Here is a 26,169-nt window from a genome sequence, read left to right as displayed (position 1 = left end):
TAAAAATCTTCCATGTATATATTTAGTGATAATTTATTTTTACTATAAAATAAACTTGAGCATACAAAACAAACCCCACACACCATTAAAACAAACACACCCAAATCAAACCTCATATCTCAAGTCTCTTATTTTGTTTTAAGTTTAAGAACAATATAAAGGAAAGTGAAAAAGGAGAGGCGTTTAAAACACACATTTTGGAAGATTTGCAACTTGTTTTTATTGCATTCTGGAATCAGTGTTGTATTTAGAATTTTTTTAATTATTTCTGTTTTAAGAGGTCATAGGTCAAAGGTCATAAGTCGACCCACGCTAAAAGACACTTTTGGAGGATTTGCAACTTTTTTTTTTATTGCATTCTGGAATCAGTGTTGTATTTTGAATTTTGGTTTTTTTTTCTGTTTTAAGGGGTCATAGGTCGGAAGTCATGGGTCGACCCACGCTACTATCTATACTACTCCATAACCTGTTTTATGATGTTACCTATGCAACAAAACATCCAAATCAATGCAACTATTCTGATGACCCCATTTTATGTTGTCTGAAGGAGAGGCCTTATGGCAGCATTGTATAGTTGTGGGGTTGTATGCCCAGCAGTGGCGTAGCTGCGTGGGTCTTCATATTGGGGGGCACCAATCATGATTGGGGGAACCGGATCTGATTGGGGGGCGCAAACCATTTTTCTGCAATTTTCCTATGGGATTTTCTAAATTTTTAGATCGATTGGGGGGGCATAGTCATGTTAGGGGTCAAATGAGGTCATTTTTGATTTAGATTCATTTGGATACCCTTTGAAAAGCCAGACTTCAATGCCAACTTTACTTGATGACAATAATCTCTTGGTGGGGGCATCATAGTGAAGATGTTTGGCTTCAAAGGTCATCTAGGGGTAAATTTTAAACTACAAGGGCCGGGTCAAATTTTAAAAATTACTCCGATTGGGCTAAAAGTTGGTGAACATAATGATAAACCTGAGGAGGAGGGGAACATGTTGAAAATCAACCAAATATCATTTGAGGTCAAAGGTCAAATTTTTAAACTGCTCTGATAGGGCTCAAAAGTTGAGGTAGAGGAAATCATGTTGCAAATCAAGCAGAAGTCATTCCAGGTCAAAGGTCATCTAGTGTCAAATTTTAAAATTGCTCTGCTTGGGCTCAAAGTTGGGCATAAACAGGAGGGGGGGAACATTTTACAAATCAAGCAGAGTTCGTTTATTTGAGGTGAAAGGTAATTTGTGTTAATTTTTTGTTTACAATGGCTCCAATTGAGCTAAAATTTGGCAGAAATAAACTTGATGCCCAACAATATTCTGTGAATATAATGATCACAACAACAGAACCACGCAAGACGAGAACCACGCAAGACTAGAACCTCAAATTTCTAGTGGCCCAATGACCCCGTACTGAAATAGTAACTTTTATATCAAGCATAACTAGGCATTAACAGTACAATGTACAATGCACACCAAGCGATAAAGCAGGCACATTATGTGACCCTCCACCATGAACCTGTTGTAAAGTCGGCCATCGGCCAATTTTGTTTTATTTCATATTTAGTAAGTATATTTCATACGCTTTGAAATGACATATCATTTGCCTTTATACAATGTCCAGAAGCTGAGTTATGGTTGGTTGAACTTTGCAATTCATGCACATATGAATACAACTTCCATGCACATTTTACGCTGTAACTCACATAAATCAAATTTTGCAGACTTCAATGAGGTTCGTGGTGGACGGTCACTTAATTGCATAAAGATATTTAACTCATCATGGCGTATGGGAATCATAACCTCTCTTTAGGTACCAGAGCCAAATTTGTTTGATCTTTGGATTGACAGTCGATGCTGCTTGGATGCTTGTTAATGAACTATATAACTAATTAATCAGAAAAATCAGTAAAATTGTATTGGACAATGCATTACGTACAAAGATTAAATGTTGTAACAATTAATAATAGCTAATTAATTAATATTTCATAAATAATAAGGATCGATCAAGCATCAATGCTCTATCGAAAGATCAAACTAATTTTTTTCTATTGCCTTAATAGAGTAAATACAGTATCTTGACACTTACTAGAACATGCAGCAATGTTGAAAAAAATCATTGAACTTTGAATACGAAGCTATAATGGTTATTACAAAATAATTTATTCAAGATAATAAAATTAAGAAGTTCCCTTTGATTTTGTATTAATTCAGAGAGGAAAGGAAGGGGACGTGGAACGTACACTGAGCCGGAACAAGAGTGTCTTCAGTCCTTGTCCATGTAAAAAGGGGTAAGTTATCAGATTTGGTTTGTAGGATTTAAATGGAATTTCAGGGATTCGTCGAGGACAAAATTATCTGTAAAAAATTATTAAAAATACCCTTAAACTATTTTCTTTTCAGAAGTATTGACAAAATATCAAATAATTGAAAGGTTATGTCCATTTCGGAAATTGGATTCACTCTTGGATTTGCGCAGATATTTCTTATGCCCGGGCATAACAGAATTAAGATTGGTCTCTCTTACCAAAGAAAAGAAGTGTCTAATTTATTCTTAGTTACTGCTTAAATACCGTATTTCGTCTAATAGTCGCCCCCCCTCAAATAAACGCCCCCACCACTTTTTTCAACCAAGATGTTTCAAAAATTCCGATATTTCCATGCTATCTTGTGTAGTAAGCTTACCAAGTTGCTCACATGGTTGATAATAGCGTCAATAATTGGCGAAAATCTGCATCGGCAACCCGGAAGTGAACCAAAAGTCAGTGTCAAAAGTTCATAGTTCGTCATTTTAGCGTGACTTTTAAGCTTACCTAATGATTTTAACGGGAATTGTTGTGCTAAAAATGACCTCTAATAAACGCCCCCCCTTGGGAAAATGTAACGCCCCCGGGGGCGTTTATTTGACGAAATACGGTATTCTGAAACTGCCAAAAAGGACACTATTCCCCACACATGTTCATCTAAGGTAGATAAAATCCATTGATGAATTCATCTTATATAGATAGCACACATTTATTAATTCACTCATTGATGAAGTCATCTTAAGTAGAGAGCACTCATTGATGAAGTCATCTTAGGTAGATAGCACTCATTGATGAAGTCATCTTCGGTAGATAGCACACATTGATGAAGTCATCTTAGGTACTAGGTAGATAGCACTCATTGATGAAGTCATCTTAGGTAGACAGCACACATTGATGAAGTCATCTTAGGTACTAGGTAGATAGCACTCATTGATGAAGTCATCTTAAGTAGGGAGCACTCATTGATGAAGTAATCTTAGGCAGATAGCACTCATTGATGAAATCATCTTAGGTAGATAGCACTCATTGATGAAGTCATCTTAGGTAGATAGCACTCATTGATGAAGTCATCTTGGGTATATAGCATCCATTGAAGAAGTCATCTTATGTGAATAGCATGCACCCATTGATGAAGTCATCTTAGGTATATATAGCGCCCATTGATGAAGTCATCTTAGGTGAATTGCACATGTTGATGAAGTCATCTTAGGTAGATAGCACTGATTGATGAAGTCATCTTAGGTAGAGAGCACTCATTGATGAAGTCATCTTAGGTAAATAGCACTTATTGATGAAGTCATCTTACGTAGATAGCACTTGTTGATGAAGTAATCTTAGGTAGATAGCACTCATTGATGAAGTCATCTTAGGTAGATAGCACTCATTGATGAAGTCATCTTAAGTAGAGAGCACTCACTGATGAAGTCATCTTAGGTAGATAGCACTCATTGATGAAGTCATCTTAGGTAGATAGCACTGATTGATGAAGTCATCTTAGGTAGATAGCACTGATTGATGAAGTCATCTTAGGTAGAGAGCACTCATTGATGAAGTCATCTTAGGTAAATAGCACTTATTGATGAAGTCATCTTACGTAGATAGCACTTGTTGATGAAGTAATCTTAGGTAGATAGCACTCATTGATGAAGTCATCTTAGGTAGATAGCACTCATTGATGAAGTCATCTTAAATAGAGAGCACTCACTGATGAAGTCATCTTAGGTAGATAGCACTCATTGATGAAGTCATCTTAGGTAGATAGCACTGATTGATGAAGTCATCTTAGGTAGAGAGCACTCATTGATGAAGTCATCTTAGGTAAATAGCACTCATTGATGAAATCATCTTAGGTAAATAGCACTTATTGATGAAGTCATCTTAGGTAGATAGCACTCATTGATGAAGTAATCTTAGGTAGATAGCACTCATTGATGATGAAGTCATCTTAGGTAGATAGCATTCGTTGATGAAGTCATCTTCTTAGGTAGATAGCACTCATTGATGAAGTCATCTTAGGTAGATAGCACTCATTGAGGAAGTCATCTTAAGTAGAGAGCACTCATTGATGAAGTCATTTTAGGTATATAGCACTCATTGATGAAGTCATCTTAAGTAGAGAGCACTCATTGATGAAGTCATCTTAGGTAGATAACACTCATTGATGAAATCATTTTAGGTAGAGAGCACTCATTGACGAATTCATCTGAGGTAGATAGCACTCATTGATGAAGTCATCTTAGGTAGATAGCACTCATTGATGAAGTCATCTTAGGTAGATAGCACTCATTGATGAAGTCATCTTAAGTAGAGAGCACTCATTGATGAAGTCATTTTAGGTAGAGAGCACTCATTGATGAAGTCATCTTAAGTAGATAGCACTCATTGATGAAGTCATCTTAAGTAGAGAGCACTCATTGATGAAGTCATTTTAGGTAGAGAGCACTCATTGATGAAGTCATCTTAGGTAGATAGCACTCATTGATGAAGTCATCTTAAGTAGAGAGCACTCATTGATGAAGTCATTTTAGGTAGAGAGCACTCATTGATGAAGTCATCTTAAGTAGATAGCACTCATTGATGAAGTCATTTTAGGTAGATAGCACTCATTGATGAATTCATCTGAGGTAGATATTTTTGGGGAGAGGGCATAAAGCACTGCTACATCTGTTGCTGTATTTCATTGTATGTATAGTTAACTATATGTACGCCATTGGTTGACAAGATTTATGCCATTTTAACACTAATGGCATCTACCAACCTCCTGGGAATTAAACTACTTGATATGCGAATAAATACCGTATGTCCTCTAATAAACACCCCGGGTGTGAAATTTTGAAAAAATGGGAGGCATTTATTAGAGGTCATTTTTACAACAATAATTCACAGAAAAATCAATGAAAAATCATCAGGTAAGCTTAAAAATCACTCCGAAATGGCAAACTATAAACTTAAGATCCATGACGTCTGGTTCATTTCCGGGTATATGATGTACATTGTAATTTTCGCCAATATCAATGCCATTCCAATTGTGTGTGGACGTGGTAAGCTTACTTTCACAATATAGCATGAAAGTTGTTTGTTTCAGGGGGATTTAGGGAGGTGTTTATTTAATTCAATTTGTCAAAAAGACTGAAGGGGTGTTCATTAGAAGAGGGGCGTTTATTAGAGGATATACGGTACTCAGATTTTTGTTTCTTTGTATGACTACACCATGGTCACATCAAATGCTATCCTTTAGGTATGTTTATATTCAGGTAAGAAATTTGATATGAATTGGTAGCGGTGCAATTTATATGTCAAATTTGACATATGTCATGACAAATTGATGGGATTTTCATTCAAATTCATTAAAGTAAATAAAATGAAAGGCCACAATTATTATATAAAAGACATGGCCACAAAGGGCATAGATTCTGTAGATTACCAAGAGTTAAAAACCCTGACATTTATAATGATTGGATCTCTAACCCAATGCAGTTTTGGCAAAACCAACTCAACTTTGCTGTATGGTGTGCTACTTCTGGGTGTGGAATATCAAAATATAACCATTTACGGCATATAAATCCAATGATTCGAAGTCTGTATAGAGTTCGCGCATACTATCAAATTCGTCGAATTCTTAATGAAATGAATTGCCCACTGCCTGCAGAAGAATCGTTTAATCCTTTAAATAATGGAATAGATATGAGTGCGTTTGAAAAATTTGCAACGAATTTAGAATTTCCATCAATAGCAATTTTAGGCAAAAACTAGATGAATGGAATGGAATAGGAACAGCCAAATTTACAAGAACATACCGCCATGATTTTAGTTTGAAAACAAACGATAAGGTAGAGCTTGCTGTAAAACCAAATGTCAATAACTTCACCCAATTCATAAAAGGCCGTGTAAACTTTTTAGGCAACAGTAAAGATGCAACGTATAAAATTTGGATGGACCAATCATTTACTCACCAATCTGATACGGTTGATACCAGCTCAGATGGAAGCCCAATGTCAGCGATTGGAAGTTTTGTGATTGATTACGGCAAGGGCTTTACACAAACCGGCATAACAAGAATCAATGACTCTATCCGCACTTATGTATGGGCAATCTTGGGTGCACAATCTCAGACAAGGTCATCAATTTTAGGCACAGGCAAAGCTTTTGATGCACAAAAACAATTCTTAGCCAATGTTGAAGATGCAATAAATTCTGAAGTTGATTTGCCAAGTTCAATTGAAAGATATCAGTCAACATTGCAGTATGCTAAAAGCAAAGTTGATTATGTTGTTGGGCTTGGATTGTATATGATTCCCAGTGATATGAATTTGTATATTGGTACAATTAATGGGTATAATAATTTGATTGTAATTGCATCATTTGATGAGATTAAAAAAATACAATTAGGCCATAATGATGATGTTAATGATGAACATCCAATTGCACCGCTTCAAGAAACATTTGATTTACCTCAAAGTAAATTTGATGCACCCCAACTTGATGATCCGCCTAAAGATAAATTTGATGCGCCAATCCAGACAAATACTACACTTGTAGATACAGCTCCTGTTCAAACAGATATATCTTTGACCCAAACAGATACACCTTTAGTTCAAGCAAAAGAGCAAGAAAAACTTACACATGAAGAAACTAAATTACTTTTAACAGTAGGTGGAGTAATTGCTGGCACTACTCTAATTTGGACTTTGAAATAGATTGCATAACATAATTATACAAAATTCCACTAATAGCTATTACTAATATCCATAAATGTTCAGCTACAAATCCAATAGCGGCTGACGCAGATTTTAGTATAAAACTGACAATACTCCCAATAATACCAGGCAAAGCAATTAGCATTTTATCAGCTATTTTTAGCAATAAATTTGCAATGTTCTGCAATTGTTGTTTTATCCAGCCTTTAATACCTGGGTCAGGCTTTGGGTCAGGTGTTGGGTCAGGCTTTGGGTCAGGCTTTGGGTCAGGTGTTGGGTCAGGCTTTGGCGCGGGTGGTTTAGGTTTAGGGGGAATTACAGAAGTTGCGGATTTAGCAGCTAACAAAATTCCTTCAACTATAACACTAATTGTCATACCTAAAGCAGTTATGATAGAAATTATTGTTATTCCCTGCTCACGAAATAAAGTTCTAAGACGTTCGTTTAAAGTCATGTCTTCATTTAACATTTTGTCAATTGTTTAATTCGTTCGAACTGGCTTCTAAATTTTCCATCGTATTCATGGATTAGACTATCAGATAGTTTAATTTGTTCTTCTAGTTGTTCAATTTCTCTTTTTTTTTCGGAAATATCTTCTTCATCAATCGTTTTCAGTTCTTTCACTCTTACTCTTTCTTTCTTGACTTCTCTTTCACCTATTAGGTTATGAACAGTTGTTCTCATGTTTTTCAATGAACGATTTAAACCTTCTAATTCACGAATAGGTAATAAGTTTTCTTCAGGAACATTTGTTGTATTAGTAAAACTAGTCTCCATAACTGTATCAATGCTTTCTTCAACTTGTTGTACATCTTGTAATTCTATAGTTTCTGAATGATCTGGGCTTCCAACTGTTGTTTCAATATTATACAAATAATGAATGTTTATGAGTGCAATGGTAAGAATATTTTCATGAGTTGAAAAATGGAATGTTCCATTCAACGAAGCGAAGCTGAGTTGAATGGAACATTCCATTTTTCAACGAATGAAAATATTCTTTCCATTGCACGAATGAAAAAACATTCATTATTTGTTTTATATGACACCTAAGTAGATCTTTGTTATTTGATTGGTTGATTGTAATGGCTTTGCAGGAGTTAAAAATATTGTACGAATCGTAGACAAATATGGCTTTTTTAGCAATACATTCTTGTATCACCCCAAAATAAGCCATTAAAAGTATTATTTCAAGGGCCCGGTCTATTATTATTAATACCAGGCATTTGCTACGCAGTAAAATAGAATTTAAGCTTACCTAGCCACCGGGCCTAACCAATGCGTATTGTAAGCTTACCTTTTCACTTTCTTGTTTTCTACTTTTTCTTTCCCAAAAGAAAAAATCGGAATATGGCTATTCGGGGCTTTACTTGTAGATTATATTTCTTCAAATAATATTCATCTAGAATTGCCGCAAATTAAGTTTGTTGTTTTAAATATCCCGTAACACGGTAGGGCCTATGTTATACTGTTCACCGATCGGACTGAAAAAAACATGCAATCTAGCCATGCAATAGAACGTACGGAATATAACATAAATGCACGGTGCATATAACGAAAATGCACGGCGAATATAACCAAATTCCACGGTAGTGACGTAGGCCGTAAATAGTTTATTTATTGAATGACATGTGACCAACAATCAACCAATCAAATGACAAGGATCTACTTAGGTGTTATATAATATCATTTATTTCATTTAAAGCTCGCCGTTGTTCAGGTGGTATTTTTGGTTTTGCACCGTCGCTATAATTTTTTTACGCCAAGGACATCTCTAACAAAAATAGTGCCACCTGTACCATAATCTCGTCGTATTGTGCCTATTGTAAAATACTTATTAGGATCCTTAAGGCTAGATAAAAAGGTTTGTTTTTTATTATGAAGAACATAAAGACGCTTTGTTATAGGGTCTTTTCTAAAAACCACTTTATATTTAAGTGATGCATCTGGGTCCACATCCCATCCAAGTTGTTTAACTGACTCGTAAAAATCGTCTTTTGCTCTTTGGTTTTCAACAGAACTAAGCTCAGTGCCAGGCGCATCTGGTAAATCGCTAAATGATGTCTCCACTTCTTCTGGGGTTCATTTTCTAATTCCAAGAAAATTAATAAATCGATCACCTGAAATTGTATTACTTAAATTTTTGTTAACATTTCTTTTAATTGTATTAATTGATAAAAATCTATTTGAATTTTTAGGATCTGTTAGTCTTACTTTTATATTTACAATAGAAGCAAAAACTTGCCCTGTTTCTGTGTCTTCTAAAATTTCAACTTTCTTTTTTGTTCTATATCTACTAAATCCACTTCTTTCCACCCTCTTTGTTTGAGTGTTTTATAAAAATAGATGAAAGAGTGAGTCTACCAGGCGACTTATCAAGAAGCGATGGATTGGTAATAATATCATCATAGGCGTCCCATCTAGTCGGTTCTCCCAAGGCATTTTCCTCCTCAAAATCAATTAAATTAAATTCTTCCCCAGGAGTTTAAAAATCTTCCATGTATATATTTAGTGATAATTTATTTTTACTATAAAATAAACTTGAGCATACAAAACAAACCCCACACACCATTAAAACAAAACACCCAAATCAAACCTCATATCTCAAGTCTCTTATTTTGTTTTAAGTTTAAGAACAATATAAAGGAAAGTGAAAAAGGAGAGGCGTTTAAAACACACATTTTGGAAGATTTGCAACTTGTTTTTATTGCATTCTGGAATCAGTGTTGTATTTAGAATTTTTTTAATTATTTCTGTTTTAAGAGGTCATAGGTCAAAGGTCATAAGTCGACCCACGCTAAAAGACACTTTTGGAGGATTTGCAACTTTTTTTTTTATTGCATTCTGGAATCAGTGTTGTATTTTGAATTTTGGTTTTTTTTTCTTTTTTAAGGGGTCATAGGTCGGAAGTCATGGGTCGACCCACGCTACTATCTATACTACTCCATAACCTGTTTTATGATGTTACCTATGCAACAAAACATCCAAATCAATGCAACTATTCTGATGACCCCATTTTATGTTGTCTGAAGGAGAGGCCTTATGGCAGCATTGTATAGTTGTGGGGTTGTATGCCCAGCAGTGGCGTAGCTGCGTGGGTCTTCATATTGGGGGGCACCAATCATGATTGGGGGAACCGGATCTGATTGGGGGGCGCAAACCATTTTTCTGCAATTTTCCTATGGGATTTTCTAAATTTTAGATCGATTGGGGGGCATAGTCATGTTAGGGGTCAAATGAGGTCATTTTTGATTTAGATTCATTTGGATACCCTTTGAAAAGCCAGACTTCAATGCCAACTTTACTTGATGACAATAATCTCTTGGTGGGGGCATCATAGTGAAGATGTTTGGCTTCAAAGGTCATCTAGGGGTAAATTTTAAACTACAAGGGCCGGGTCAAATTTTAAAAATTACTCCGATTGGGCTAAAAGTTGGTGAACATAATGATAAACCTGAGGAGGAGGGAACATGTTGAAAATCAACCAAATATCATTTGAGGTCAAAGGTCAAATTTTTAAACTGCTCTGATAGGGCTCAAAAGTTGAGGTAGAGGAAATCATGTTGCAAATCAAGCAGAAGTCATTCCAGGTCAAAGGTCATCTAGTGTCAAATTTTAAAATTGCTCTGCTTGGGCTCAAAGTTGGGCATAAACAGGAGGGGGGAACATTTTACAAATCAAGCAGAGTTCGTTTATTTGAGGTGAAAGGTAATTTGTGTTAATTTTTGTTTACAATGGCTCCAATTGAGCTAAAATTTGGCAGAAATAAACTTGATGCCCAACAATATTCTGTGAATATAATGATCACAACAACAGAACCACGCAAGACGAGAACCACGCAAGACTAGAACCTCAAATTTCTAGTGGCCCAATGACCCCGTACTGAAATAGTAACTTTTTATATCAAGCATAACTAGGCATTAACAGTACAATGTACAATGCACACCAAGCGATAAAGCAGGCACATTATGTGACCCTCCACCATGAACCTGTTGTAAAGTCGGCCATCGGCCAATTTTGTTTTATTTCATATTTAGTAAGTATATTTCATACGCTTTGAAATGACATATCATTTGCCTTTATACAATGTCCAGAAGCTGAGTTATGGTTGGTTGAACTTTGCAATTCATGCACATATGAATACAACTTCCATGCACATTTTACGCTGTAACTCACATTAATCAAATTTTGCAGACTTCAATGAGGTTCGTGGTGGACGGTCACTTAATTGCACAAAGATATTTAACTCATCATGGCGTATGGGAATCATAACCTCTCTTTAGGTACCAGAGCCAAATTTGTTTGATCTTTGGATTGACAGTCGATGCTGCTTGGATGCTTGTTAATGAACTATATAACTAATTAATCAGAAAAATCAGTAAAATTGTATTGGACAATGCATTACGTACAAAGATTAAATGTTGTAACAATTAATAATAGCTAATTAATTAATATTTCATAAATAATAAGGATCGATCAAGCATCAATGCTCTATCGAAAGATCAAACTAATTTTGTTCTATTGCCTTAATAGAGTAAATACAGTATCTTGACACTTACTAGAACATGCAGCAATGTTGAAAAAAATCATTGAACTTTGAATACGAAGCTATAATGGTTATTACAAAATAATTTATTCAAGATAATAAAATTAAGAAGTTCCTTTGATTTTGTATTAATTCAGAGAGGAAAGGAAGGGACGTGGAACGTACACTGAGCCGGAACAAGAGTGTCTTCAGTCCTTGTCCATGTAAAAAGGGGTAAGTTATCAGATTTGGTTTGTAGGATTTAAATGGAATTTCAGGGATTCGTCGAGGACAAAATTATCTGTAAAAATTATTAAAAATACCCTTAAACTATTTTCTTTTCAGAAGTATTGACAAAATATCAAATAATTGAAAGGTTATGTCCATTTCGGAAATTGGATTCACTCTTGGATTTGCGCAGATATTTCTTATGCCCGGGCATAACAGAATTAAGATTGGTCTCTCTTACCAAAGAAAAGAAGTGTCTAATTTATTCTTAGTTACTGCTTAAATACCGTATTTCGTCTAATAGTCGCCCCCCCCCTCAAATAAACGCCCCCACCACTTTTTTCAACCAAGATGTTTCAAAAATTCCGATATTTCCATGCTATCTTGTGTAGTAAGCTTACCAAGTTGCTCACATGGTTGATAATAGCGTCAATAATTGGCGAAAATCTGCATCGGCAACCCGGAAGTGAACCAAAAGTCAGTGTCAAAAGTTCATAGTTCGTCATTTTAGCGTGACTTTTAAGCTTACCTAATGATTTTAACGGGAATTGTTGTGCTAAAAATGACCTCTAATAAACGCCCCCCCCTTGGGAAAATGTAACGCCCCCGGGGGCGTTTATTTGACGAAATACGGTATTCTGAAACTGCCAAAAAGGACACTATTCCCCACACATGTTCATCTAAGGTAGATAAAATCCATTGATGAATTCATCTTATATAGATAGCACACATTTATTAATTCACTCATTGATGAAGTCATCTTAAGTAGAGAGCACTCATTGATGAAGTCATCTTAGGTAGATAGCACTCATTGATGAAGTCATCTTCGGTAGATAGCACACATTGATGAAGTCATCTTAGGTACTAGGTAGATAGCACTCATTGATGAAGTCATCTTAGGTAGACAGCACACATTGATGAAGTCATCTTAGGTACTAGGTAGATAGCACTCATTGATGAAGTCATCTTAAGTAGGGAGCACTCATTGATGAAGTAATCTTAGGCAGATAGCACTCATTGATGAAGTCATCTTAGGTAGATAGCACTCATTGATGAAGTCATCTTAGGTAGAGAGCACTCATTGATGAAGTCATCTTGGGTATATAGCATCCATTGAAGAAGTCATCTTATGTGAATAGCATGCACCCATTGATGAAGTCATCTTAGGTATATATAGCGCCCATTGATGAAGTCATCTTAGGTGAATTGCACATGTTGATGAAGTCATCTTAGGTAGATAGCACTGATTGATGAAGTCATCTTAGGTAGAGAGCACTCATTGATGAAGTCATCTTAGGTAAATAGCACTTATTGATGAAGTCATCTTACGTAGATAGCACTTGTTGATGAAGTAATCTTAGGTAGATAGCACTCATTGATGAAGTCATCTTAGGTAGATAGCACTCATTGATGAAGTCATCTTAAGTAGAGAGCACTCACTGATGAAGTCATCTTAGGTAGATAGCACTCATTGATGAAGTCATCTTAGGTAGATAGCACTGATTGATGAAGTCATCTTAGGTAGATAGCACTGATTGATGAAGTCATCTTAGGTAGAGAGCACTCATTGATGAAGTCATCTTAGGTAAATAGCACTTATTGATGAAGTCATCTTACGTAGATAGCACTTGTTGATGAAGTAATCTTAGGTAGATAGCACTCATTGATGAAGTCATCTTAGGTAGATAGCACTCATTGATGAAGTCATCTTAAGTAGAGAGCACTCACTGATGAAGTCATCTTAGGTAGATAGCACTCATTGATGAAGTCATCTTAGGTAGATAGCACTGATTGATGAAGTCATCTTAGGTAGAGAGCACTCATTGATGAAGTCATCTTAGGTAAATAGCACTCATTGATGAAATCATCTTAGGTAAATAGCACTTATTGATGAAGTCATCTTAGGTAGATAGCACTCATTGATGAAGTAATCTTAGGTAGATAGCACGCATTGATGATGAAGTCATCTTAGGTAGATAGCATTCGTTGATGAAGTCATCTTCTTAGGTAGATAGCACTCATTGATGAAGTCATCTTAGGTAGATAGCACTCATTGAGGAAGTCATCTTAAGTAGAGAGCACTCATTGATGAAGTCATTTTAGGTATATAGCACTCATTGATGAAGTCATCTTAAGTAGAGAGCACTCATTGATGAAGTCATCTTAGGTAGATAACACTCATTGATGAAATCATTTTAGGTAGAGAGCACTCATTGACGAATTCATCTGAGGTAGATAGCACTCATTGATGAAGTCATCTTAGGTAGATAGCACTCATTGATGAAGTCATCTTAGGTAGATAGCACTCATTGATGAAGTCATCTTAAGTAGAGAGCACTCATTGATGAAGTCATTTTAGGTAGAGAGCACTCATTGATGAAGTCATCTTAAGTAGATAGCACTCATTGATGAAGTCATCTTAAGTAGATAGCACTCATTGATGAAGTCATTTTAGGTAGAGAGCACTCATTAGGTAGGAGATAGCACTCATTGATGAAGTCATCTTAAGTAGAGAGCACTCATTGATGAAGTCATTTTAGGTAGAGAGCACTCATTGATGAAGTCATCTTAAGTAGATAGCACTCATTGATGAAGTCATTTTAGGTAGATAGCACTCATTGATGAATTCATCTGAGGTAGATATTTTTGGGGAGAGGGCATAAAGCACTGCTACATCTGTTGCTGTATTTCATTGTATGTATAGTTAACTATATGTACGCCATTGGTTGACAAGATTTATGCCATTTTAACACTAATGGCATCTACCAACCTCCTGGGAATTAAACTACTTGATATGCGAATAAATACCGTATGTCCTCTAATAAACACCCCGGGTGTGAAATTTTTGAAAAAAATGGGAGGCATTTATTAGAGGTCATTTTTACAACAATAATTCACAGAAAAATCAATGAAAAATCATCAGGTAAGCTTAAAAATCACTCCGAAATGGCAAACTATAAACTTAAGATCCATGACGTCTGGTTCATTTCCGGGTATATGATGTACATTGTAATTTTCGCCAATATCAATGCCATTCCAATTGTGTGTGGACCGTGGTAAGCTTACTTTCACAATATAGCATGAAAGTTGTTTGTTTCAGGGGGATTTAGGGAGGTGTTTATTTAATTCAATTTGTCAAAAAGACTGAAGGGGTGTTCATTAGAAGAGGGGCGTTTATTAGAGGATATACGGTACTCAGATTTTTGTTTCTTTGTATGACTACACCATGGTCACATCAAATGCTATCCTTTAGGTATGTTTATATTCAGGTAAGAAATTTGATATGAATTGGTAGCGGTGCAATTTATATGTCAAATTTGACATATGTCATGACAAATTGATGGGATTTTCATTCAAATTCATTAAAGTAAATAAAATGAAAGGCCACAATTATTATATAAAAGACATGGCCACAAAGGGCATAGATTCTGTAGATCAAAATGGTACAATTTATATACTGTTAAAATGTGTGACATGATATTGTGAAAGGAACGGGGTGGGGCCACTAACTATTGATGGCCGAGCGGATTTTTGCCACATTTTTGGTGCTGCGCCAGCCCTCCTTTAGGGGAATAAAAGTAGCGAAGGCAGGTTTCTTAAAAGCGCAGATTGCCACCAGTGTGAAAGGAACGCATCCACCATCAGGGTAAGTTGGTGTGGCAGAACACACCGCGGTATCCGTCAAAGGAATCCCCGTCAGACTTATAAACACAACAAACAATGAACATTATTATTAATTTGTCAACAAGTGTTATTAAAAGTTCTTACTCTACAGAATGCATCTTACCTTACTACACTACATGAAGAACAGTTTATGTCATAAATGGCTTACCATATCTGGCTGACAAAAATGATTTGATTTTACAATGCACAACTGTTTAATTAAACAATTAGCAACAGTGTGTTTTTATCTGCTATGTTATGACGCAAATGGCCTACCATACTTATGTTATGACGCAAATGGCCTGCCATACTTTGTTATGTTTTAACACATTACTTGACACATTACATCATTTTACATAAAGTTTCACAGTTTACATTACACAAATTGCAAAGAATACTTTTTTATAAGGTTCATCAAAGCATCTTACACAATGACAATACAATACATGGTACTTTTTTTTTTATAGATTCATTAAAGCACATTTTCATGTATACACCATAAACAAAGGTTACTGCACTCTCAAACTTCATGCACCTGTCAAACTATTTAAAATGCCGAACCTCACAATTGACTTTTACCTTACTCTTGAACCCAATTTGTCTACTTACAACTGTACACTATTTCTTTCTACTGGTATCACCTGAGTACCTTTTTCTGCCTCCGCCAGGAGGTAGTTTGATTTGAAATTGACACCTAAAATGCCGCACATTGCGCGGGTGCAGGGTGTCAGTCCGAAACGTCCTTAGTCCGAAACGTCTTCAGTCCGAAACGTCGTTAGTCCGAAGTGCAAATTTACTATATCTGGGGGTTCGTCAGTCCGAAAGTCATTTTAGGTTCGTTAGTCCGAAAAAAAGCTTCGCTAGTCCGAAAATACAAAACACGTCATTAGTCCTACACTTCATCAGTCCGAAGTCTTCAGTCCGAAACGTCTTTAGTCCGAATCTGAAAAGCACGTCTTTAAGTATTAGGGTTACGGTTAAGATTAGGGAATGGGTGCTGGTCAGGGTTAGGGTTAGACGACGGAACAACTCCTAAGAACCTAGGGTTTGGGTAATGCTTCAGTTTAGGTTTAGGCTTAGGATTAGGGTTATGCGTAGGCTTAGGATTAGGCTTAGAGTTAGGTTTAGGTTAGGGTTAATGTTAATGTTAGGGCTAGGGTTCGGGTTCGGGTTAGGGTCATTGTTAGGGTAAGGGTTTGACGCCAGAAGACCTCCTAAGAAGGGTAAGGCTTAGGCTTAGGCTTACGGTTAGGGTATGCGTTAGGGTAATGGTTATTGTTAGGGTTAGGCTTAAGTTTGGGGATTAGGATTAGGGTAAGGGTTAGGGTTAAGGTTAGGGTTCGGATCAGGGTTAGGGTGAGGCTTAGTGTTATGGTTCAGCTTAGGGTTAGGCGTAGGGTTATGGTTATTATTGAGGTTAGGCTTAAGTTTAGGATTAGGGTTAGTGTTAAGGGTTAGGTTTAGGTTTAGGGTTAAGTATTAGGGATGGGTTTAAGATTCGGACTGACGACGTGCTCTTCAGATTCGGACTGACGACGTGCTTTTCAGATTCGGACTAACGACGTGTTTTTCAGATTCGGACTAAAGACGTGTTTTTCAGATTCGGACTGACGACGTGTTTTTCAGATTCGGACTGACGACGTGTTTTTCAGATTCGGACTGACGACGTTTCGGAGTGAAGACGTTTCGGACTGAAAACGTTTCGAACTAAAATAGTGCATTTCATTTTCGGACTGATGACTGTTCGGACTGAGGACGTTTCGGACTGAAGACGTTTCGGACTGATGCGGGCACCCCCATTGCGCGGCATGTAGGCCGATTGTACAAATTTATATTCTGACAAGTACTCTAATTTCCGCCCAATATTGAGAGCCCAATATATATCCCCCACCTCTCTGCGCCATACATAAATTCGCCTATCGCCATTTCCGAATGTTCAAAAAGGTAATCACGCTTCCTCAGCATGTGCAATAAATTAGCATTAAAATTAATCTTATTCTATAGGGATTCTAGAAACACCTAGCACGTGGCGCCAATGGCGTGGGTCTATCAAGTTCATGAATTATGCATTAGAATATTTTCAAGCTCATATGTTGTATAATTGAAGACCGAATTAAAAAAGACTAGCTTGCGTATGCCGTCCTGTCAACCAGACCAAAAATGCCATACTGCGCAGGTCAGCAACCAATCACGGCGCGCCTTTGTCGATGACGTCAGACGCAAACTAGTCTTTTTTAATTCGGTGTTTAATTATAGGTTGTAGCCTCAGCGCTCATCAGCAGCTTTATCGTAGAAGACAAGTTGGAAAACCGTTATGCTGTGGCAATGGGAATACACATCAAATAAGGTTTAATTTCATGATTACATGAAACCTGTTTATCAATGCAAAAACTTTGGCTGGAGAAGTTGAAGCTGACGTTCATGGCGACACAATGGATGTGATAATTTGACATCATGGATTGTTTTGTGCAAAATTGGAGGTATTTTTGTGCCGCGGCGAGTCAGCAGACCGACTGGCATGCAGGCCTAGCTCGACTAGGCCACAATCATGATCATGAATCATGATGCATTTGAACTGCAATGTATGGTATGATACGCCTAGCCGCGCCTATGAGCGGCTTCACTGCTGTTCAAATACATGTACTTACATTGCAATTTTATTGCGTTGATATAATTCGGAATAATTCGTTTTAAAGTATTTGCTTCAGTGCGTGGTTGGTCATGTTGGTGGTATGTATGTCAGTTTCTTACATTCTACTGAGTACTGTTGCAATATTTTTGCATGCATACCCATGACCGTTTCAAGACTAAATAAAAATAACAAGAAATGTCTTTAAAAAAGACAATGCCTCCAAGATACCAGTGTCCACCTTTTGTTATTAGTTAAGGAGACACTTATAATGCTAGCTTTAAAGTAACGCTATTGGATATAGATTTTTGTCTGATTGAAATATGTGAGTCCATTCTCTCCTGATTACAAGACTGAAAATTTTTATTTTAATCGGATATTCGGTTACCAAAATATGGCCTGTCAAAATGGCGCGAAACCAAGAAGTTGGCAACAAATTTCTTTTATTTTTGTTATGCAATGTTGTCAGGTAGGCCTTAATTTCTAATTATATATGCAAGAATTATACAAAGTAAAATGTTCAGATCGGCTACAAAATAAGATATAAAACCCATGGATGCCTTTGGCAAATTTCCATTTGCATAATTAATTGGGCCCTAATCAACTTTTCTAATAAGTGGCCCTAATTAATTATGCAAATTGAAATTTGCCAAAAACGCTAACCATAATTTTGTAGTATAGTGTGTGTTCTACCCATGTACCATGCCTCAGTACCATAGCTCTTTTAATTGTATCTGAAATCTTTACTTTGCATAATTCATGCATGTAATTAGAAAATCATCTGGCAACTGGACTTAAAAAAGAAAGTTGTTGCCAATTTTTTGTTTTGGTTTCGCTCCATTTTGACAGGCCATATCTCAAGAACCGAATGTAATCTACAGGGCATAAGCTTTAACATAGTATTTAAATAGAAAGAAAATCTAAATTTGTGCATTAGCCAATAGGGCCACGGTCACCTTAAGCCATCTTGCAATCTTGCAGATAATTCTGATGTATAATATAAGACCTTCAAACTTTCAGATATGAAGAGTTCCAGATGCAGGCAGCCGTTTCTGTTTTTTAAATATAGGCCTAAGTTGTATCAAGAGTCATTTCTCGTGGATTTTTTGACTGAAAATTACGATTGTAACGTTTCAGAGTAATAAATTTTCGTATCAGATTCTTTTATGCTTGTTTATTATATTTTGTATTCCGGACTAAAATAATATTAATATTATTATATTTAGGGGGGGGGGTGTCTTTTCATAGGCCATTACTTTTTTGTATGTGTAATTGAATAAAAAATCAAAAACATTATTGTTTTGTTTTGTTTCCTTCATTTGTGCTTTGTCTTGCATCGAAAGGGCCAATGTGATTATATGAAAGATGATTCTTGCATTTTATTTTTCTGCCTCCGCAGGAGGTAGTTTGCTTTGAAATTGGCACCTAAAATGCCGCACATTGCGCGGCATGTAGGCCGATTGTACAAATTTATATTCTGACAAGTACAATATTGAGAGCCCAATATATATCACCCACCTCTATGCGCCATACATAAATTCGCCTATCGCCATTTCCGAATGTTCAAAAAGGTAATCACGCTTCCTCAGCATGTGCAATAAATTAGCATTAAAATTAATCTTATTCTATAGGGATCCCTAGAAACACCTAGCACGTGGCGCCAATGGCGTAGGTCTATCAAGTTCATGAATTATGCATTAGAATATTTTCAAACTCATATGTTGTATAATTGAAGACCGAATTAAAAAGACTAGCTTGCGTATGCCGTCCTGTCAACCAGACCAAAAATGCCATACTGCGCAGGTCAGCAACCAATCACGGCGCGCCTTTGTCATGACGTCAGACGCAAACTAGTCTTTTTCTGCCTCCGCAGGAGGTAGTTTGCTTTGAAATTGACACCTAAAATGCCGCACATTGCGCGGCATGTAGGCCGATTGTACAAATTTATATTCTGACAAGTACTCTAATTTCCGCCCAATATTGAGAGCCCAATATATATCCCCCACCTCTCTGCGCCATACATAAATTCGCCTATCGCCATTTCCGAATATTCAAAAAGGTAATCACGCTTCCTCAGCATGTGCAATAAATTAGCATTAAAATTAATCTTATTCTATAGGGATTCTAGAAACACCTAGCACGTGGCGCCAATGGCGTGGGTCTATCAAGTTCATGAATTATGCATTAGAATATTTTCAAACTCATATGTTGTATAATTGAAGACCGAATTAAAAAGACTAGCTTGCGTATGCCGTCCTGTCAACCAGACCAAAAATGCCATACTGCGCAGGTCAGCAACCAATCACGGCGCGCCTTTGTCATGACGTCAGACGCAAACTAGTCTTTTTTAATTCGATCTTTAATTATAGGTTGTAACCTCAGCGCTCATCAGCAGCTTTATCGTGAAAACCGTTATGCTGTGGCAATGGGAATACACATCAAACAAGATTTAATTTCATGATTACATGAAACCTGATTATCAATGCAAAAACTTTGGCTGGAGAAGTTGAAGCTGACGTTCATGGCGACACTTGGATGTGATAATTTGACATCATGGATTGTTTTGTGCAAAATTGGAGGTATTTTTGTGCCGCGGCGAGTCAGCAGACCGATTGGCATGCATGCTAGGCTCGACTAGGCCACAATCATGATCATGATGCATTTGAACTGCAATGTATGGTATGATACGCCTAGCCGCGACTATGGCCGGCTTCATTGCTGTTCAAATACATGTACTAAAGTATTGCAATTTTATTGCCTTCATATAATTCGGAATAATTCGTTTTAAAGTTTTTTTAAGGTATCTGAAACCTTTACTTTATTTTGGTAACTGAATATCCGATTAAAATAAAATGTTCAGTCTTGCAATCAGGAGAGAATGGACTCACATATTTCAATCAGACAAAAGGCACATTCTCCGATAAAGCGTTCAAAAAGCCAAATCTGTGTCGCCCATAGTTTCAAGTCTTATTCAGACTTGTTTCGTCAGAAAGAAATGACTTTTATTAATAGAACTAATACTTAGGAGTTGCTTTCTAAAATGTGTGGGGCTAGAGGTTGTAACATGCCTAGAAAGTATAAAACAATAAAGCTGATTATGCATATCCATTGGTTTCCTACATGTCGCCAGCCAAGCTGCGTTCCGTATAATGTGTCCCTGTTCGCTATACATGCGCGAAAAGTTCATTTTCTCGAACAGTTGTTTATTCGCGGCGCCCCACTATACGCCACTATGGAATACGGACGACGATTTGGGCTAGCTACAAGCTTCCCAAAATTACCGACAAAACCGTGCACGACAACTGGCTGGCGGATCAGTTAATCTTCTGGCAAATACAACTGAATTTTGCGGTCTGGTGCGCAACCACCGGTTGCGGGGTGTCGAAGGAACATCTCAGCCACCAGGATCCCATGATCCGATCGGTCTTCAGATTTCACGCCTACTATCAAATCAGGAGAATTTTGTCGGAAATGAGCTGCCCGACACCCGCCGAAGATTCTTGGAATCCTTTGAACAACGGCGTAGACAAAAATGCGTTTGAAAGAATCTGCGCGGAGTTCGGGATCTCTTCCAAGTCCAACTGGAGGCAGAAGTTCGATCTTTCGAACGGAATGGGATCGTACTTTTTTCGCAAGAAATTTTACGATTGGAAGTTCGTCACGACTAAAAAATGGAGCGAGCTCACGAATGGTGGTGGCTACGATCGGTCGATGAACTGGAAAGTGCATTTTGACGCGCAAGCATTTGGGGGAGTAGACGAGCAAACGGACGATGTCGAGTACATCGAGCAGTTATTCGATCACGATCCGGGCATAACCGACGTGTCAATCCGAAGGGGTGACCCCATGGCCGCGATTGGATCTTTCATTTTGGACAAGTCCCATGGATTCACCAGGGCTGGAGTGTCCAGGATTAACGACAGCGTTCGAACTTTAGTTTGGGCTATTCTCGGAGCTCAAGCCCAAGCAAGATCAAGCATTCTTGGGGTTGGAAGGGCATTCGACGCTCAGAAGCAATTTTTAGCGAATGTCGAAGATGCCGTGAATTCCGCGGTAGATCTTCCCGATTCTATCGACCGGAACTTTGCAATACGCTCGGAGTAAATTAGACTTCGTCGTCGGACACGGATTGTACATGCTTCCGAGCAACATGGAGGTCGAAGTTGGAACGTTGAACGGCTACAATAATTTTATTCAGATCGCGTCGGGCGATATGCCCCTCGGGTACAATTCGGAAGTAAATGACGACCAAAGCCCCGCCAGCGAGCCGGTTGAGGAACCACCCGCCAGCGAGCCGGCTGAGAAACCACTCGCCAGCGAGCAACTGCCCGCAGGCGCAGCCCTGGGGCATGAGGACCCAGACCCAGCACTAACTCACGATGAGAAGAAACTTTCGTTGACTTTAGGAGCGGCGTTGATTGGAACAGCCGTCGTATATTTTTGCGGTAAATAAAATGACCGATGAAAAAAAAATCAAAGCGGAACTTGCTAAAACGAAGGGCTTGGAAGGATCCTTCACAGAGCCCCCCAGTGAAAGGAAGAAGCTCGTAGAAGAACGAGAAAAAGCCGCGCACAATGCGAAAGTCGATCTTGCGTTTACTTTTGTGTGGATAGCCTGTCTCGCGGCAAAACTTTGGTGGCTGAAGTAGGGAGCAATTTCTTTACACCCGCGGTAGATTGCCGCGGGTTTATTTTTTTTGTCGTAAATTTCCTTCGCAGAAGCGTACACAATTCCGCCGACGGCAAGGGCGAATACCCAAAGGTGCTCGGCGAGAAATCCGGCCACGGATCCCGCGGCTTTCAAAACGAAGTTCACGACGGCTCCGATGATTGCCGGCAACGCGACCAACGCTTTGTCCCCGAGTTTTGCGAGAAGATTCGTGATTTTTCGCAGCTGATCTTTGAACCAATCTGCCCAAGTTTTTGGCTCTGGCGGCTTTGGAGACGGACCTGGTTCTGGCGGACCAGGGTCTGGCTTTGGAGGCGCTGGCTTTGACGCGGCTGAAACTGCCGATTTGGTAGCCGCAATTATCGACGCGACGATTGTAGATATTGCCAGTCCGACGGCTGTGATCAAAGATGCGATTGTGACTCCCTCTCGTCGAAACAACGCGCTGATTCGATCGCGCAAACTATCGTCGCTTTCGATGAAATTTTCGATAGATTGCCGCAAACGCTCGAGAGAATTTCTGACTTTGGCATCTTGGTCGGCTATGGCCTGGTCAAATGTTTTGATTTCTTCTTCCAGTTCTCTAGATTTTTCAGCATCTTCTTCGCTTACGGGCAAAAGGGGTTCTCCTTCGTCACCTTCGTAGGTTGGGGTAACGAAGCTAACGGAACTGCGCCCTTGGGATTTCAAATTCGCTAGCTCTTTCGCTTTTTCGTCTCTTCTTTTCACCAAGTGCTCGTACACGACGGAGAGTTTTTTGAGACGTCCCTGCGCGTCCAAAAAATACCTGACTTCCTCTCGGTTAGCAACGGGATCGCTCGCAAGGTCTACTCCCAGCCCCTCCATGTCGGCATTCGCCATTTGAAGCCCTCGCAACGCTCGAGCCGTGCCTGGTCTCCCTGTTGGAGTTGCCTGCAAGGCGTCTCTCACACTCATCGACGCCCTCACTGCTTGTTGTTGCGTTTTCTTACTGGTACTTTTGTAATCCGAAACTCCTAGCGTCTCTCGTAAAAACGAAGAAGCGCCCTGTCCATATCTTCCTTTAATAGTTTGAAGAGCGAGAAATTTTCGCGGATTTCCTTCTACGGTGAGCCTAGTTCTTTTACCCCCGCGTGCGACAAAAGTAGTATCGTCCTCAAGCAACCAGTTTGTGTACTTGCGAAACGTATCCCCTTCTCTCGCAACGTCGTCGAGAGCGAATTTTTTCCCTTGACTCTCGACATACTCTTTCCAGCGCGTGGAAAGTCTCGCGTTAATATCTCTCCGTGTTTCAATGTACTCTGGCGGCTCTGGAATTCCTCTTTGAATAGCACCGGCGCGAATAGATTTGAGTTGGCGTTCTAAACCCGCCACGCTGTTTATGTCCTCTTCAGTGAGATTGTCGCTTCTCTCCCATTCGACGCTTCCTCTGCGTCTGATTTCGATCCTTCCACCTCCAAAGTCCGACTCCTGCGTCTGCCCACCAACTGCTCCAGTTGTACCGTCAACCGTTGACTCAAACGAGTCTTCTTCTTCGTCAACGCGTTCCATCGCTATTTCTTCGCCGAGGTCCGCCATTTTTGATTTCTTTTTTTATTGAAGCGCATTGTAAATAAAGAATGGCGAGTAATTACGGTTACAAATTGGACCCTCACCGCCAACTTCGCAAAACGCGGGGCGTCAAAGGAATTCGTAGAATGATTCGAACTACGCACGTTCCCAGCGAGATCGACGAGAACGAACTTCTCACCGTGCGATTCCCTAATCTCGGAAGCAACGATGTTATCGTGCCCGGGACCAGCAAGCTCTCTTTCAAGGTGGACCTGTCTTCGACAGGTGGAAACGCGGACGCGAACAGGAAGATCGTAAATAACCTCGGAAGAGCGATCGTGAGCAAGATAGAAGTGAAGCTCGAGGGACAAAGCGTTTTCAGTCTGAACGACGCGGATATCTTCCTGTGCTACCAGGACCTCTGGAAAACTTCCAAGGAGCGGGAGAATGCGGCTTACCAAGGCATCCAGTCGGAGGCCGTGCGAAAATCAGACTCAACGCGGGGGACAAGGGGGCAAACGCCGCCGACGTCGCGATCGGAACCGCTCTGGGCAATATGTTCTTCATCCTCTCGACTTCGAAATGCTCTCCTCGCACAACCCCTTTTTCCAGTATGAATTGAAAGACCGACTCTCCTACGAGCTCACTTTCAATCGCTACGGACGGGTTGTCGCGAGCACCGACACGGAGGCTTCGTATTCGGTGAGCAACATCCATCTGAAGTTCGAGGTCGTGAGCTCTTCCGAGCTGGCCACGGCGGTAAGAAACCGGTACAACGGAAAAAGCAACATCGTGTACGACAGAGTCGTTAGACACAGCAAGGAAAGCTTGAACAAATTATTTATTTTTATTTATTTATTAGACTCTATACACTGGAGATTGCACAATATCATAATAACAGTTAAATATAAAATAGCAAAATACATTCTGAAAAGATTACAATAATATACATGTTTAAAATACGAATTAATACCAGTGCAGAGAATGGGACGAACAGGTGCGTATCACCTCTAAGACCATCCCACCTCAAGACCAAAAATAAGCCGCCCTTGCCCAGTCCCCTCCCCCCTTTAAGTAGACCTGCACATAGTGCAGCTACATGAAGAAAACCACGTGCACGTACTGTTGGCTTCGAAATTTGAATCAAATTTTGAGTTTAAAAAAAGAACCGCATTAGTTTTAAAAATAGAAAAAGATAAAGAAGACCTAGTACTAGGAGGAAGCCGATTCCACAAAGATACAATGCGGTTGAAAAAAGATGACTTGAATGCCTCAGTCCTACAAAAAGGAACCTTAAGAAGAAGAGGAGCAGTAGATGATCTAGTGGTGGGATGCCCTTGTCCAGACCCAGAGTTGCAAAATTTGACATATTTGTCAATGTCCAGGTCATACACACCTGTAATACACTTAAAAAACAATGAAAGGTCAAGCTGTTCCCTACGCATTGTAAGAGGGAGCAAGTTCAATTGGCACAAGCGCTCCCGATAGTCCAGATCAGGATAGTGCATAATGAATTTGGTAGCTCGCCTCTGGACACCTTCCAGGCACTCAACATTGTGTCTGGAGGTACCACTCCAGAGGCAGCTACCAAACTCAAGATCACTCCTGATCAGGGCTAGATACAGGGCTTTGGTGACTTTCACAGGTGCGTTAAAACCTACAGTGCGCTTAATCATACCCAATTTTCTATTGCACTTTTTGACTACATTGTTGATATGAGTATTCCAGTCTAGTTTTGAAGATATTTCAATACCAAGATCTTTAATGGATTTAACAGAACTAAGTTTAATGTTGTTCATGAAATAGTCAAAATGAAATGGTTTTCGTTTTCTGGTGACCGAAATAACTTGACACTTGGAGGGATGAAAATTTAACTCCCAGGTGCTGCTCCAATCAACAAGTGCATTGAGATCATTCTGGAGCAATTGGCAATCAT

General features: G+C 38.8%; 1 long non-coding RNA gene across 1 annotated transcript in view; it reads left to right on the top strand.

The window, feature by feature from the left end:
• Positions 1-26,169, top strand: part of LOC140145126 (uncharacterized) — a 78,130-nt gene that overhangs the window by 25,647 nt on the left and 26,314 nt on the right. Inside the window, exon 2 of the long non-coding RNA XR_011857990.1 lies at positions 2,204-2,280. This is a non-coding gene — a long non-coding RNA (uncharacterized lncRNA). The remainder of the gene's footprint in view (positions 1-2,203; positions 2,281-26,169) is intronic.

Source organism: Amphiura filiformis, unplaced genomic scaffold (genome assembly GCF_039555335.1).
Source record: "Amphiura filiformis unplaced genomic scaffold, Afil_fr2py scaffold_143, whole genome shotgun sequence".
NCBI lineage: Eukaryota > Metazoa > Echinodermata > Ophiuroidea > Amphilepidida > Amphiuridae > Amphiura > Amphiura filiformis.
Note: the sequence above shows the minus strand (reverse complement) of the source record. Positions and strands in the feature narration are given on the sequence as shown.